Below are 18,100 nucleotides of genomic sequence, written 5' to 3'. Positions count from 1 at the left end.
GAAATACTTAAGAAAGCCATCTTTAGAAACAAAGAAAAATAGAAAATAAAGAAAACAACCTATCTTTTATGGGCACAGACCTAATGTTCTCAATTATGCTCAAATCTTCAATGAATAAGATGAATTCAGCATGCATAGGTGGGCTCCTATCCCAGAAATATGCAGAATGAACAAAAATCTTTCCTTAAAGAAAAATCCTCATACTGAGTACTTAATACCTGAAATAGTTACAGGAATGGAACACAAGGAGAAAAGTGTCATCATCACATAGGATTAGGCTTTCTCTTCTGTAAAGGAAAGTACTTATTTACATTGCTAAATAATAAAGAGACAAAGGCACATGTAGATTATGTAGGCGACTTGCCTAAATCCATAAGAAAATACACTAAATAATTTTGTAGGAAAAATGTTATTTTTCCATTGTCTTATTATGTAACCAAAATCAGAGATCATGAGTTCTTTCCTGACGACAATTTCTTAGATTCCCCATAATCTGGGCCCAGTGATGCCCTCCTCTCTTTTACTGTACTCTCTTTATGTCTGTAACTAGTTCAGGTCATCTCTGTATCCAAAATTATGTGATTATTTTCAAATTTCTCACTACATGAAAAAAGTCATTTTTTCTGTGCCTGTACCCTAGTTTTTATATTTTTTCATTCTTCTACAGAAATTGAGTGAAATGTTATCTACTTCATTTATCTGCAAGAGTCTCCATTACTGGGGAAAAAAGTGTCATACCATGGTTTGTATTATTATTCTTTCAGGATGAGATGCATAAATTGGGAGGTTTTTTTTTTCTTTTTTTTTCTTTTTTAATGTATTTCCTACCTGAGACACTACCAGATGGTACTGTGCTAGTCTCAGGTTGATCATTATGTGAGAGACCTGGGCTCACAGCCAGACCAACACACCATTGACTGAGAGAAAACAATGTAATGCTGAACTGTACATAAAAATCACAAGTGAAGCTTTTGTAATTTAAACAGACATCTGCTTTCACATGTCATGTTTATCTGAAATATATACACATTTCTGATTTGATCTTGTTATGAAAGTGAACTTAAGAGGATAATTTAAAAAAATTTAAAAAGAGGGGTTTAAAAAATGCATGTATTTGAGATACAGATACATCATATATATATATATACATGTATTTGAGATACAGATATATCGTATATCTTTTTTTTTGTACAGTGGGTATCTGTTGATACCTATATATTTATCTCAAATCTTTACTGTAAAAACATTTTTAATTTAGATTCTCCCCAAACAGAGCCTGAAATACAGACTTGGATTCAAGTAGTTTATTTGGGAGGTGATCCCAGGGAGCAGGAGGGAGGGGGTCTGAGAAAAAAAGGTCAGCATGAGCATGTGTTGTCAATATCACCATTCTGGATAATGGGGCTCAATTCCTTATATATTCTATATATATATAGAATATATATTCATATATATATATGAATACCTGTAGGATACAGATATCTGCCAAAGTAGATATCATCTGCTCCTTTATATGTGCATACTTTGTATGCAAATATACACATACATATCCAGTAGAATACTAAAATTTTACTCATTTCTCTGAGCTCTCCCTGATGTTATGTGAGAGTTAGGTTATTGCATTTACCTAGTAAGATCCTTACATAGCAAAGTCATCAATGAGACACAGAGCATGAGTGGATACCCTGTTTTCTCATTGGGAGTGCTTTAATTGCTCTGGCAACAAATTTTCCAAAGAAGCTCTTCGTTTGAAATTTTATAGAAGTCCAAATGTTTGTATTTTAGTAAGCAAAATGAAAACTTGTTTTCTTTCCTTTTCTTTCTCTTTCTTTCTTTCTTTTTTCTTTCTTTCTTTCTTTCTTTCTTTTCTTTCTTCTTTCTTCTTTCTTCTTTTTCTTTCTTTCTTCTCTCTTCTCTCTTCTTTCTTTTCTTCTTCTTCTTCTTCTTCTTCTTCTTCTTCTTCTTCTTCTTCTTCTTCTTCCTTTTCTTCTTCTTTTGGTTTGGCAATAGGCTCAATAGCATCTTTGATTCTTCCCTTGTACATATAGTTGTGTGATTACCCCATTCATCATAATCGTTATCCAAACCTCAAGAGAGACAAACCTCGGGGATTTTGGGTTGCATCTTCCTCTTCTTCCATCACTTCCTTTTTCAGTCACTTTTGAACTTTTGACCACCAATAATATAGTTATGAGAACACTGTTAATGTTTTACACAACAACTGCTAGCAGATTTAATAGCTCATGGAAGATATTTAATGAGAACAAAAGCATCACAGGAGAATTTTAGTTTTATGTTGACTAGTTCATTAAGTAGAGTTCCTTGACTTTGAAAATCTCACATAAATGATTTATTTAACCCGGTAAAACCTAAATCTTTCAAGTACACATATTTTTAATTACCCTCCTAAATTCACTTTCATGACTAGATCAAATCAGGAAAAATGTATTACTGAAGCTTTGCAGAGGGCACAAAATCATTTGCAGTAATAATGACTTAATATTTACATGGTAATATCAGTGCAACTTAACAAGGTAATGAATCTTTAGGTAAGCACAATCCATTCCAAAGACTTCTAGCTTACAAAGGCTGATTGCAAGGCAGATACGCTGGGCTTCTTTTTTAGAAACACTTCTATTTTTTTTAATTTATTTTTTATTGGTGTTCAATTTACCAACATACAGAATAACCCCCAGTGCCCGTCACCCATTCACTCCCACCCCCCGCCCTCCTCCCCTTCTACCACCCCGACACATTCCTAGAAAGCCACAAACTACCAAAACTGGAACAGGAAGAAATAGAAAACCTGAACAGGCCAATAACCAGGGAGGAAATTGAAGCAGTCATCAAAAACCTCCCAAGACACAAGAGTCCAGGGCCAGATGGCTTCCCAGGGGAATTCTATCAAACATTTAAAGAAGAAATCATACCTATTCTTCTAAAGCTGTTTGGAAAGATAGAAAGAGATGGAGTACTTCCAAATTCGTTCTATGAGGCCAGCATCACCTTAATTCCAAAACCAAAGACCCCACCAAAAAGGAGAATTACAGACCAATATCCCTGATGAACATGGATGCAAAAATTCTCAACAAGATACTGGCCAATAGGATCCAACAATACATTAAGAAAATTATTCACCATGACCAAGTAGGATTTATCCCCGGGACACAAGGCTGGTTCAACACCCGTAAAACAATCAATGTGATTCATCATATCAGCAAGAGAAAAACCAAGAACCATATGATCCTCTCTTTAGATGCAGAGAAAGCATTTGACAAAATACAGCATCCATTTCTGATCAAAACTCTTCAGAGTGTAGGGATAGAGGGAACATTCCTCAACATCTTAAAAGCCATCTACGAAAAGCCCACAGCAAATATCATTCTCAATGGGGAAGCACTGGGAGCCTTTCCCCTAAGATCAGGAACAAGACAGGGATGTCCACTCTCACCACTACTATTCAACATAGTACTGGAAGTCCTAGCCTCAGCAATCAGACAACAAAAATACATTAAAGGCATTCAAATTGGCAAAGAAGAAGTCAAACTCTCCCTCTTCGCCAATAACATGATACTCTACATAGAAAACCCAAAAGTCTCCACCCCAAGATTGCTAGAAACACTTCTATTACCAGTTGCAGCTTGTGGTAGGTTAAATTAATAGGTGTTTTATATATAAACACATATCCCATTATACATATTATATCATACATATTATATGCACTGAATTATCTATGGATCTGTATACTTATGTTTGAAGTGTATACACGTGAGTCACAACTCAGCTCCCAGTCATGTGATCATGAGTGTAAGCAACCAACGCACGAACAGCCATTCTGTACCCCATACAACTTCTCTATTCTTCACTTTCAGTACACTATTCAACATATTATATGAGATATTCAATGCTTCACTATAAAACAAAACTTATGTTAGATTATTTTGCCCAAGTGCAGACTAATGTAAGTGTTCTGAGCATGTTTTTGGTAGGCTCAACTTTAATACTCGATGAGTGAGGTATATGCATTTTTAAATTATGATATTTTCAATTCTCAATGGATATCAGATGTAACCCCATCATAAGTTAAAAAAGATTTATCTGTATAATCTCACTTCTTACTTTGCTCCAGTTCCTTGAAGCTTTAGGTTATATGATAGAGAGAAAGCATAGTATTATATATTAAAATATCTTTATACTTTTATCTAGATTAATTTTTATCTAGGTAGTTTTTTTTTAAGAGTCTTTAAAAAGTGCACATTGTGTAAAGCACTTTCATGTATTATAGTTAAGGTTTAAGGTTATATAATAAACTAATGAGTTCTTTATACTAAATGAAAGATTATATGACCTTCAGGATATAAAATTGGAATAGTAAACCCTATAATACAGAGACAAATGAAATATACTCATATTTTTGTTAAATATTAGTTAATAGCTTCATTATCTGCTACCTGAAAGACCTGGCATGCATTTTCTAGGATTATTGTTTCCATGTATTCTTTTATTTTATTTTTTAAATTTTATTTACTTATTCATGTGAGACACAGAGAGAGAGGCAGAGACATGGGCAGAGAGAGAAGCAGGATCCATGCAGGGAGCCGGATGTGGGACTTGATCTCTGGACTTGATCTCTGAACTCCAGGATCATGGCCTAGGTCGAAGGCAGATGCTCAACTGCTGAGCCACCCAGGTGTCCCTCCATGATTCCTTTAAAAGCATGCATTACTTTAAAAGCAGAAAAAGCTATTTTGGAAATATTATTTTGACATATTGAAACTGATTAACAGGAAATCGAGATATGGTGAAAAATTACTTTTGCTCTTTCATTTCTGTTTAAGAGAAAAACAAGGCCCAAACATAGTTGTTCAATAAATATTCCAAGCAGACAAATAGAAAAATCCAGCATTGTTATCTTAGACAAGGCCACGAAGGTATGTTCATGCTTATTTATGTTAATTCATGCAAAAAAAAAAAAAAAAAACAACTCCACAAAGGCTACAATACACTATGGAAGAAGAACATTAAAAAAAGAAAAAACAAAACAAAACAAAACAACTGACTTGGGGCCTTTTGGGAAATTAGAAGAACATCATATTAACTTCTACTATGACATGTTTTCTCATGGCTTGGGTAACTGATATATGAATACAACTTGTATCCCAAAGTAAAATACTGTGTGGTTGGTAAAGTTATTGTTATCAGAATTTAATGGGTGAGAAAACCTGAAATTGAAAGGTCATAATTCTCAGAATCCTTTAGCTAGGCAACTGATATAGCCATAATGAGAACATGGTTTATTTTTTCCTTATTCAAAAACCCAACATTCTTTCACTCTTCAATAAGGCATTTACAACTTTCACTTGAATTTATAAATAATCTTAAATATTTATTTTGTTTTTAAAACAGCATGGCATATACGTTTTATAAATGAAGATGTAAAACCACTTAAATATTGGTTTATCTCTAAGTTCTCCTAAATACTGTATATAGATGCTCAATTTTTGCATGATCAATTCTTTATTTGATGCTATTTTATTTGACTAAAATCTCCATGAGGGAAATTATTAGGTTTAATCTTTATTAGATACTCTTTAAAAAATATTTTATTTATGTATTAGAGAGAGAGCACACAGGCAAGGGAAGCAGCAGAGGAAGAGGGAGAAGCAGACAGGTAGCCTGACAAGGGACTATACCCCAGGACTCTGGGATCATGACCTGAGCTGAAGGCAGATGCTCAACCAACTGAGCCACCCAGGTGCCCCTTTATTAGATACTCTTAAGTATTTAAAATATTTATCTTTTTAATAGTAACCAATAAATATATTTGAATGAATATGGATGGTAAAAAGCATGAAACATTTTTATAATCCCCTTTTATCTATTAGAATTGATACTGTAATAATCCATAATAGTATATATGTGTGTGTATATATATATATATATCTCCTATATAGAGTGTATATATATATATATATTAGTTGGTTTCTCAGAAGTATAAGTACTATTTTATAATATATAATGACCAAACCAAAGAAGATAAACAATAATAACAAAAATCTTAAATTTATTGTGATCATAAAGACAAAGAACAAAATAAAACAAGTTTCAGCACAATTATCATAGAACTATGAGCTTTTTCACTGTGCAGAAATTTGGTCTTCTGTGATAAAATTGGTCAGCATTCCCAGACCTGTTTTACTGTTCTTTCTATAAAATCTGAAAAGTACTTCCTAATTATTTAGATTAGGAAGTGAAGGAATAAGAGTAAAATTTAATAACTAGTAATAAAAGAAATATGTTACATTTTGTTAAGAGGACTACAAATCTCTCAAAGGTAGCATACCTTACCACCAACCAGAGCACTCAAAATGACAGGGGTCCACTGTCTTGACAATCAGAACCAGACATGCATAATTCTATCCAGGGCAACTTTCCTCCATAGGTTACCAACTCTTCTGATTCTAAGTCACTCATCCCTTACCCACTTTTCCCAGTTTCAGCTGAATTTTCTTTCTTTTCTTTTTTTCGGGGCGGGCGGGGCTTGGCGGGGCGGGGCGGGGCGGGGCGGGGATGGGAGAGGGAGGGGGTGGGGTGTTCGTGGAGGGGAGGGTTTTCAGGGGGTTTTCTTTCTTGTCTGTTTCTTTCTGCTTGTATTTTGGCTTTTTCTTGTCTTTGTTTTTTCTTGTATTCTTATTCTTGTTTATCCTTTCCTCTTTCTTCTCTTTTCTTTTCTTTTCTTTCTTTCTTTTCTTTCTTTTTTTTTCTTTTTTTAGCTGAATTTCCAATGTCTTTTCATAGCTGCTTTCTTTCTTCTCACTACTTCCTAAACTAATAAATGAGGTTACTACTGCTGTACTCTTCCTAAACTAATAAATGAAGTTACTACTGCTGGACTTTACATATGCACATCATGTATTTAGGTTAGTTCTTATACTCAGTTGATGTACGTGTGGTTATTTCTGCAACAATAACTCATCTCCTAAACAAATATTGAGCTGGATGTTTCCAGCATAGTTGTTTCTGAGGAAACACTCAAAATTCAACTTCAGGTGACATACCCTTTACAGACTCTTAATATACATATATTTATGTATATTATGTATATATACATATTTATGCATATATAAGAATATACATATATTTATGTATTATATATATAAAGCAAGAAAAAAGAATGATCATAATGATAGAAAAGAAATGCATATTAAAGTAACAGTTACACATTTTAGGAATTAGTTTCCCTGAAAATCATCTATTAGAGTTTGTGGTAAATTGTTTTCCCATCAGTTTATAGTAACTGCTAAAAAATGAGTATTTGATAGTGACTCATAGCTATGAGAAAGGGAGCTATCTTAGTAATTCTATCATTATTATATAATTGTGGGAATACAACAGTGAAATGATTTTGCATTTATTTTATGGTGAGATGGTGAAGAAAATTCATGTAGAATCATAAGTGTTATTGGGTACAGGAAAATGGACAAGTTGATCCCTAATGGAAAATAACAGAAATGTAAGGGCAACTTGAGAATCTAATCGGCAAGTATCATTGAAGAAAGGTACTTACAAAAATGCATAGCTTAAAAAAAAAGTACTATTCAGCCGGATCTCTTGGGCATATAATCAAGTTTTCATTCACATATTGAATTTGATATCAAATTACTTATAACAGACTTTGAAGATGGTATATTTATCTAATTTTTCTGTTCATCATCTGTGCATTGTTTAAAGAGGGTAAATATTCACTTGCATTTGCAAGGAAAAGATTTGTGTGAAATTTTAAAAAGTAAACCAGAAAAGCTTATCTTTAAGTATCTAGACAATGAGAAATTTTGCCACCCATACCCTAAATCAGTCACAAATTATTATATTATTTTCCATTCCAATCTGACATTTACCAAAAATCCAATATTCTAAGATCAAACATTTATTTTAGTGTACTTGATGTATATAGCATTTTACTAAGCAATATCACAAAAGTCCATCTCTATGCCGAAAGAAATTTACCTGTGCCCAATGAAAGAAAATACTCATCTCTAATGGACATAGTTGTTTGCAGGTAATAAGTTTTGGTTTCAACTTTTGGAAAGTAAATGAAAGATTTAAAACTTAGAAATACTTGATGGAGAATAAAGTAAAATAACACAGAAAACTTATATTACTCTAAATACCAAGGAATAAATTTACAGAGGAATTATGGGTGGTACTAAGTATAATTAATGGAAAATTGAGAAACACGTGATGAGAAGGCATGAAAAAAATCTCTTGGAAATAAAATCTGAGAATTTTAGTTAACTATGAATAGTGTAATATGAACTAAAAAAATATTAAAAAGGTAGGTGGGTTAGAAGATGGTACAGTAATAGGAGGACCATATGCTTGACTCATCCCTCAAACACATCTGGGTAAATATCAAATCATTCTGAACACCCAAGAAATCGATCTGAAGACTGAGGGAACAAACTGCATAACTAGTAGAAGAGAAGAGGCCACGTGGTGGAAGGTAGGAGGTGCAGAGACATGATTTGGGGGAGGAAAGGATCAGGAGTGTTGCAGAGGGAAGGATGCCTGGATCATGCTGAGAGGAGAGAAAAAGAGGGAGGGGAGAGGGAGGGAGCAAGTGCACAGTACACAGGGATTGCACAAGAAAAACACTTCCCTGAAATCATTTACTGAGAAAATGAAAAGGGATGATTATTGTGTTTACAACCAACAGAGCTCAAAGACTGAAGTTTTAGAAGTCTGTGTGGTCATTTGGTGTGGATCCTGGTGTAGTGGTGCTCCCGGTTGAGGGCAGGACACAGAGGGGCAGATTGTGGTGTAAGTGGTTCAGGCCTCCGTTGTTGGTGCTATTCTGCTCACTGAAGTCAGTAGATCCTGATGAACGGGGGAGAAAAAAATGGTGCCAGTACTCTCCCTTTTCCCTGGAGAGGGGAGTTCATGCCCGCTGCTCCCAGGAAGCCCTCACAGAAAAGCAAACAATCTCCCCTTGTGTCCCAGGCATTCCTCAATCCTTCATCCTGTCTGTGTCTGGGCTATCTGTTTGCCTAGCAGTGCAGTGCACCTGTGTTTTATCTCTAGCAACCAGCTGAGATTCAAAATTCAGACTTTAGGGACCTGGAGTGGAATGGACCCGTGCTGGTCATCTGGTAAATGGTCTTACTGCACTGGGACTGGGGCTGGTTTTTCCCAGAAGGGAAGTCACACTTATGCATAGGAGCTTGGGGTTTAAAGTAAAGCACAGCAAAAGTCTGACTTCAGATTAGCCACATTAAGCCCTTTATCCAATGGAAAAAATATAGTCTCTTCATCAAATGGTGTTAGGAAAATTGGACAGCAGCATACAGAAGAATGAAACTGGACCACTCTCTTAACACCATATACAAAAAATAAAAAATTCAAAATGGATGAAAGACCTAAATATGGTACAGGAAGCCATCAAAATCCTAGAGAACACAGGGAGAAACCTCTTTGACTTTGGCCATAGCAACTTCTTACTAAGCATGTCTCCAAAGACAAAGGAAACAAAAGCAAAACTGAATTACTGGAGTGCAGAAGTTTTATCAAATAAACAAAGGAAACAAAGGAAAGCAAAAGAAGCAAAGGAAACAACAAAACTAAAAGGTAGCCTAAAGAATGAGAGAAGATATTTGTTAATGATATATCTGATAAAGGGTTACTATCCAAAATCTCTAAAGAATTTACCAAACTCAACACTCAAAAACAAATAGTGCATTGAAAAAATGTGCAGAAGACATGAATAGACATTTTTCCAAAGAAGGCATCCAAATGGCTAACCGACACATGAAAAAATGCTCAACATTACTCATTATCAGGGAAATACAAATTAAAGCCACAATGACATATTTCCTCATACCTGTTGGAAATGGCTAAATTTAATAACACATGAAGCAACAGATATTGGTGAGGATGTGAAGAAAGTGGAATCCTCCTGCACTGTTGGTGGGAATGCAAACTGGCATAGCCACTCTGGTAAACAGTATGGAGTTTCTTCAAAAAGATAAAAATAGGACTACTATATGACCCAGCAATCACAGTACTGGGTATTTACCCAAAGGATATAAAAATATTGATTTGAAGGGGCACATTGCACCCTGATATTCATAGCAGCATTATCAACAACAGTCAAATTATGGAAAGAGCCCGAATGTCCATCAACTGATGAATTCATAAAAAGAAGTGGTATATATCTACAATGGAATATTACTTAGCCAATCAAAGGACTGAAATCTTGCCATACAATGACATGGATGGAGCTAGAGTATTATGCTAAGTGAAATAAGCCTGTCAGAGAAAAGACAAATGCCAACGATTTCATTCATATGTGGAATTTAAGAAACAAAACATATGAACATAGGGGAAAGAAAAAGAGAGAGAGAGAGAGTGAGGCAAACTATAAAAGAGACTTTTAACTATATATAGAGAACAAACTGAGGGTTGCTTCAGGGGAAGTCGGTGGGTATGGGCTAAACAGGTGATGGGTGTTAAGAAAGGCACTTTTGTCATGAACACTGGATGTTAGACGTAGATGATGAGTCACTAGGTTCTACCCCTGAAACTAACATTATAAAATATGGTAACTAGTTAGAATTTAAATAAAAATTTGAAATATTAAAAAAAAATAAAAAGTAAGAAAATACTAAAAATACTATACATGCATATTACTCTTATGACAGTGAAACAAAATATGTATTTGAGGTTTCAAAGGGAGAAAATGATCCAATAATATCATGTAGTGGTCAGATCTCACATGAAGTTATATGTCCACTTCTGGGCAACAGACTTTTAAAATGACTTTAAATAATACAAAAGCATTAAAAAATTAAATGCAATAATTTTATTTAAAATTACTGCTTTTCAAAAAAAATAAAAATAAAAAAATAAAATTACTGCTTTTCACTTAGCTAGAGTCACTTGAGTAGTTACAAAGATATATGAAATAGAATCTTTATCCTTAAGGAACTTTGATAATGTAGGATAACAGATCCATAGACAAACAACTCTCAAGCATGTGAGAAATGTATAAAGGACACATATACCAAGAATGAATGCAGTTGACTTGGGGAAACATACTAACATAGGGTAACTGAAAGTATTATTATTATCTGGACTCATCCCTCAATCCACTATATTCTTGACTTCCCTAACGTCCTGGGGTAATGCAATGAGGACAAAGGTCAGTCAGTACTACAATCTTAGTAAATCCAGTGATTCCAGAATGCTCATAGCATCAAGCGAGCAGACAATGCCAGCACCTACTTACTCAAAGTAATAACTTTCACAGATGACTAGCTCGTATATTGGTTTTATGAGCACACTGCATTATTCCCAATTTAAAACAACTTTTCTTCAGTCAAAAGGAAAACCCACTTATTTTTTAAAAAATCATCAAAGTGATTAGAAGTATGGTCCTACAAATGCAATCTTTTCCCCAGTTTGGAACAGTTTATTTTCAGTCATTTCATCCAGTCAGTACTGTATAATCTGTGGGATCTTAATATCTGAGGCATACTGCCTAAACTTAATCAGCCTGGCCCTAACTCTTGGTTGCCTCTCAAACCTTTGTGATTGTCCAAGCAGCCTTCTTTACTTTTAGTGGCTCCCAGTAATCGAGAATGTGTCAAGACCCATTCTGCTGTTTTTTGTTTTGTTTTGTTTTTTCTTGTACATTCACCTGATGTATAGGAGTTTCTCAGCTAGTTTCTGGATTTATTTCAAAGGAAATTGTTCCATGCACAGCTGTAGATTCAGTTTGTCCATGAAAACTCCTATGTTATAATCTTGAATGGGAACTCCTGTGTCCCTGCATTCCTTGATTTGTGGCCTCTTCACACCACCTTCAAGGCCATTAGCAGTGGGTTGGGTTCTTCTCATGCTTTAAGTATCTCTGACTTCTCATTCTGCCACATATCTCTAACTTGTGGGTAATCTACAAGGCTTCACTTTTCAAATCTTATCATGAAAAATATTGCCTCCCTAATGTACAATTTCAGCAAAATATATTTCTAAAAAATATATAAATATTTTTCTAAATAATTCTAAATAAATTCTAAAAAATATATAAATCTTAGTTTTATAGACCTATATGCAAAGTATAAAGGCATATAAAACCTTTAAAAAATAAATATAAGTGATAAAAGCATTCTGTTAGAGGAATAGGGAGAAATAGAGTAGAGGTGAAATAGATGTAATTCATAATGCTGTCCTCTTAGTCGGATGCCCAGCATAGTTTAATCACCATCCTTTTGCATATATTCTATTTTAGAATCTTTACCAATGGAGAGAATGGTGTATTTAAATTATGAAACAGTCACAACTTGATGCTTTTCTTCAAATATTTGAAGATATTCATCTTAAAAGAAAATGGTGACATATTCTGTGATGGCATATAGACCAAACCAAACCAGACCAAATCTTATCTTTAAATCTTTAATAAGACATATATACATATATTGTTGGAGACAGTCCCTTAAAACGTAGTATATAATAATGTTTATAATTATCATACCAAAATTCTCTCTTTTCTTCTTAAAAATAATGAGCTCCTGTCACTAGAAGTATTCAAACTCACAATGTATTTCAGAATGGTTCACAAGATACTTATAAATTGGGACAAAAGTACAGATAGGCTTTATGATAGCTTCTTATGCAGAAAATCCATGACTCCTTAGATACTGGATGAAATAACAGTAAACACTTTTTTTTTCTTTACCAGCGCCTCTTTTGGAGACATGTATATATATTTACATCATCTATTATTCTTTTTAAAATATGTCAAAACAGTAAATTTTTATTAATTCAGTCTGATTAGAATTTGTTTCAACTCAGTAAGGTTGATCTAAACATTATGTACAACAGATAAAGAAAGAGGTGTTAAAGAAAAATAACTGCAAGGGAATAGTATCATTTGAGAACCTTATTTCTCTCAAGGGCACTGTTGTCACAAGTGGCATCATGGTCATAGGAAAAGCCCTTGACTCTACCCATTAACCAGCTAAGAGACCTTAGACAAGCTTCATAGTCCCTCCAGGGCTTGGTTCTTTCATCTGTGGCTGAAAAGATTTAGTCAAGATGATCTCTAAGATTATTCCCATTTCTATGGCTTTATTTTATTTCAGGTACCACAGAGAACCATATCAAGAAGAGAATATCACTTATTGATTCGGATAACTTTATCTTAAGTAACAAATTGCATTTAAAACTTCCCTGGCAATAATCTTTTACATATTATCAAAATAGCTGAAAATACAACTTTAAGAATGAAATGTTTTGATTTTGTTTATAGGCTTTAGTGGAGAAAACCATTTCATGACAAGAGGTAATAAGCAATGTAGCCATTTTTTATAGAAACATAGATATAAAGTTATATATTTTTAGATATTTTCCATCCGATCTCAGCTATAAATGTCTTTATCACCTACAGTTATCTTTGGAATTAAATCTTTTGAGAGATGAATGCTGTAGACTATTTAATGCTTCAGCAGGTTTAGATGCTTATAACTTGTGAAAAGTTAAAATGTTTTCCCTTTTATTTCAGATCTATTCTAAACTTTTATTGTTGCTTTTGAAACAAATATTTTAGAAACAAAAAGGATGTGAGTGATCATCTTGCCTAATTTTGGCATTTTTAAACCAGGACCACACATTCTTTTCACTCTTCCCATCAAGAGGTGGTAGCTAGAGCCCTTGCTGTTAAAGCTCTGAGATACTCCCCATGAGAAGCTCCACACACTGAGGTGATTGCATGCTGGAGAAGCCGCCATTGGAGGCTGAGTTTAGCCTCCTGCCATTCCCAATGAAGCATCACATGACCAGAATTGTTTTGGATCCTCCACTCCAGCACAACTGCCAACTGAGTGACTTCCATCAAAACATGCAAGAGGACACTTGCCCAGTTCAGTGCAGGTGCATTACTGATTCATAAAATTATGAGATATAATAAAATAATTATTGGTTTAAGCAACTAACTTTTTAAAAGATTTTATTTTTATTTATTTGACAGAGAAAGAAAGAGAAAGAGCACAAGGCAGGAGGGGTGGCAGGCAGAGGGAGAGGGAGAGGCAGACTCCCTACCGAGCTGTGAGACTGACGTGGGGCTTGATTCCAGAATGCTCAGATCATGACCTAAGTCAGAGGCAGATGGTTAACTGATTGAGCCACTCAGGTGCCCCAAACAACTAACTTTTGGATAGGTTTTTTTTGTCTTGTTTTGATTTTTACCACACTAGTAGGTAAAGAGAATTTGGTCCATGGAAGCACTGTGCTAACATTACAAAATCTAAAATGTGTGGCTTTTGTCTGGGGGCCAGCAACAGGCAAAAGTCTGACAAGCCTTAAAAGGATTAGAGGACTTAAAGGAGATTGAAAAAAAAATTTAAAAACTACTAAGAGGTGGTAGAAAGCTTGGCACTACTTCTACCCAGGTAATCTAGAAAATATATAATATATTTAATAAACTTGATAATCTAGTTAAGATGATCTCTGGACTAAGGGTTGAAAGTGCTACCTTTTTCTTCCAGTTGTCTTTTTAAAAATGAGAGAAAAGAGAGATGAAATAATCTACTACTAATTGAACATGGAGGGGATGTAAAGGGCTTAGGACAACTGTTCCAACCAGCGAGTGGTCCTCTAAGAGATGGTCTTAGGGTAGAGTTAAAAGCTAATGCACTGTCAGTAGAACACACTCTGTGGTTGTAAGATCCTTTAAGACTTTCAGAAGGATTTAAGGCTGCATCAAATGTACCCTCTCAGAAATAAAAATAAATAAGGCATACCATATTATATACTCTAAGACAGACCACAGTGCTTAGTGCACAAACAACAGCTTTATAGGGAAATCAAGATAGAGAAAGATTTACCTCAAAAAGATTTATGGGTTTAGTTTTGTCTAATGGAGCAGATTAGAAATTGACACACAAAACATTCATGAGATTTCAAAGGAATTATATTAGCATTGAACAGGACAGAAAGAGGGAAAAAAAAGTTAAGGCCCTGAGATAATCAAAATTCTATATACAAGAAGCATTCTAAGAAAACTAGATTTTATGGAAAACAGATTTTATAGAAAAGGAAGTGTTTAGAGGGTAGGACCAAAGCCAAAAGCTACATAGAATTATACCCAAAGACCAAGACTAAACTTCAATTGGGAAGTGAAAACATCTGCCAGATTCTATTTAAGAATTGCTACATGATAGTGATTTGCTATGTCTTATTTTCTCCATTCTGGAAAAGGAATATTTACTAAGGTTACCCTGTGCCCGTTTCATCTTGGGACATTAGGTGGCTGGGGGACAGATCAATTGTCTCTTCATTCCATAGATCTACAGTCTAAGAGTATCAGTTATCCAAGCGGGGGAAAAAAACACAAAACCAAGATATTTTTATAGCTAGATATGATTTAAATGGTGATTCTGGATCTTGAACCTGAGCTTCGGAATACAGCAGAATGAGACATTCGGAGGTTCTTGCATCATGGAGGAAGATCAACACTGTTATAAGCAGGGCATGTACTACAGTGGTTTAAGTGTGGAAGCAAATTATTTATTTGAAACTTCTCTTATGGGTATGAGGGTTAATGATCCCTCTCCTTGAATACATATGTGGTTGAGATTGCTTCAACCACCAGAGCATGGCAGGAGTGGTTCTAGATTGTCAAATATCACTCAACTTCCACCTTCTTCACTTGACACCCTGACCTACCATATAAGAAATCTAACTAGAGGGTGCAGCTGCCATACTGAAGAGGCTACATTTAGGCATTTTGCTGATAATTCCAGTTGAGCTCAGCCTTTCAGATATACCCTCCAAATGATGATATGGGACTTTGCAATTCGCACCTTTCAATAAGACTAATAGTTGAATATCATCAAGTGGCCTCTATTACGCCACATGGAACAGTAGAATTATGCAGTTGATCTCTGCTGGAAGTTCTGACCCACAAAATTTGTGTGACACAGTTGAATGGTTGAAGGAGTTTTACCACTAAGTTTTGTGGTCCTTTGTTCCACAGCAATGGATACCTGGAACATACACCTTCTCCTTTAAAGGTCCATCTTTAATAGATAAAATTATGGCAAGGAGAAGTGAAGTGATTTGTACAAGTTTATGCAGTAATGTAGGGGAGAATTGTGGTATAAAACCAGAGACCATATCTTCCTCTTATTTCCGCTGTACCTTATTGTCCTAACAAAGTGAATTTTCTGTATAATGCTAACTTACAATGTTTAGCAATCAAATAATTGACTTTATGAAAGTCAAGCATGCTTCTTTTTAATCCCTCTGTTTCTTTCCTTTTACCTGATTGTCTTCTGTTATTTAATACTTTGAGACACTGCCCACATATGGAGATAATAAATATAGGTGAATTCTAATTTTCAGTGGACTTCAAAATAGAAATGCAGGGTAGCCTGAAGACAGTAATTTTGAATCACGGGCATCTGAGATTACATCTTTTTCTGTTTTAACAACAGCTGTGCAACCCGAAGTGAGACTCATTTTCTAACTTCTCTTGATAAGACTGTGAGAAATTAGCAACAATGTTTCCTGAAACCATCAAGAAGAAAAATGTCAGTGACACTGCATACAGATGTGAGTGATATTAAAATAGAAGGCTTCTGTGAGAGGACACCCAAAACTTGAGAGAAATTTTTTGGCTCTTAGTACCAGTAATTACTACAATGGCTGCATATTTCATAGACATATCAAGGGTTTTACAGTTGAAACAGGAGATCTGACAGGTACAGGAAGAGGTGGTAACAGTATCTGGGGCAAGGAATTTGAGGATGAATATAGCAACTTTCTTAAGCACAGTATTAGAGGTGTTGTACCTACGGCTAACAATAGCCCAAACACCAGTGGATTTCAGTTCTTCGCCTATGGCAAGCAGTCACATTTGGACATGAAATATACAGTATTTGGAAAAGTAATAGATGTTCTGAAGACTCTAAATGAATTAGAGTAGTTACCAGTGTGTGAGAAGACATGTCAACTTCTCGATGGTGTGCACATTAAGGACATAACCACTCAGGCCAATCCATTCACGCAGTAGCTATAGTAGCCCTAGAAAGATACTTGGCAAACTATTTGAGGAGCACATCTATGGTGGTTTATACAGTTTTAATCATGGCAAGAGACTGTATCATCCTTCTGCTTGTTTAGAACTAAAATCTCCCAAGTTGGTGGTACCATGGAGATCCAAGCAGCTTTTACTCCATTATTAGAGCATACGCTTTGCTGTAACTATTATCCATGTATCTATTTAAGTTTATTTTTTTTTAATTTTCTAATTTTTTGTTATGTATAAACATTCATTTAAAAAATAGAAATACAAAAAAAATAGAAATACATTATTTCTATAATAAAGACTTAATGCCAGGGCAACCTGGGTGGCTCAGCGGTTTAGCGCCGCCTTCAGCCCAGGGCCTGATCCTGGAGACCCGGGATCGAGTCCCACATTGGGCTCCCTGCATGGAGCCTGCTTCTCCCTCTGCCTGTGTCTCTGCCTCTCTCTCTCTCTGTGTCTCTTGTGGAAAAATAAATCAAAATAAAAAAAATAAAAATAAAAGACTTAATGCCCTATTTCTCTGCCCCCATTCACTGTCATCCCTTACAACTAGAACTGGAAGCACTTAATTTCAGGCTGCCTTCTGAGCTAGAGTTAATCCAACCCCAGGATCAAGAAAGATTTTAGTCAGAGAAATTTACAAGTTCCAAGCCAGCAGGTCTGCCTTTCCACACCGAGGCAACTTTTTGATAACTGCACTTTTTTCTTGTGGTGACTTCTCCTTCCACATTTGATTTTTGAGATGAAGCCATCCTATATTCTGTATCAAGTAACTGAGTTTCTGTCCCTTGTTTAATCTCATGTTGGGTCCTGGTTTGGATTTCCTGTACATTTCCCCTATTCACCCAGGATTGTGTATCAATCCGTCCTTGAAGATTCTATATTCCAATCTTGTTATGAAAATTTTAGCCCTGCAGTGGGAATTATGCTACCTCTCTCCAATTTCTTTGGTGTCCCTGTAATCCTCTCTAGAATCTTTGCTTTAGCACTTAGCTGACTTAGCTTAGTTTTAAGTTA

At 35.1% G+C, this 18,100-nt stretch overlaps 1 pseudogene; it reads left to right on the top strand.

The window, feature by feature from the left end:
* The first annotated feature begins 16,584 nt into the window (after positions 1 to 16,584).
* LOC100685817 lies at positions 16,585 to 17,068 on the top strand (annotated as a pseudogene).
* The last annotated feature ends 1,032 nt before the right edge of the window (positions 17,069 to 18,100 follow it).

The sequence above is a fragment of the Canis lupus genome, chromosome 22 (genome assembly GCF_011100685.1).
Source record: "Canis lupus familiaris isolate Mischka breed German Shepherd chromosome 22, alternate assembly UU_Cfam_GSD_1.0, whole genome shotgun sequence".
Taxonomy (NCBI): domain Eukaryota; kingdom Metazoa; phylum Chordata; class Mammalia; order Carnivora; family Canidae; genus Canis; species Canis lupus.
Note: the sequence above shows the minus strand (reverse complement) of the source record. Positions and strands in the feature narration are given on the sequence as shown.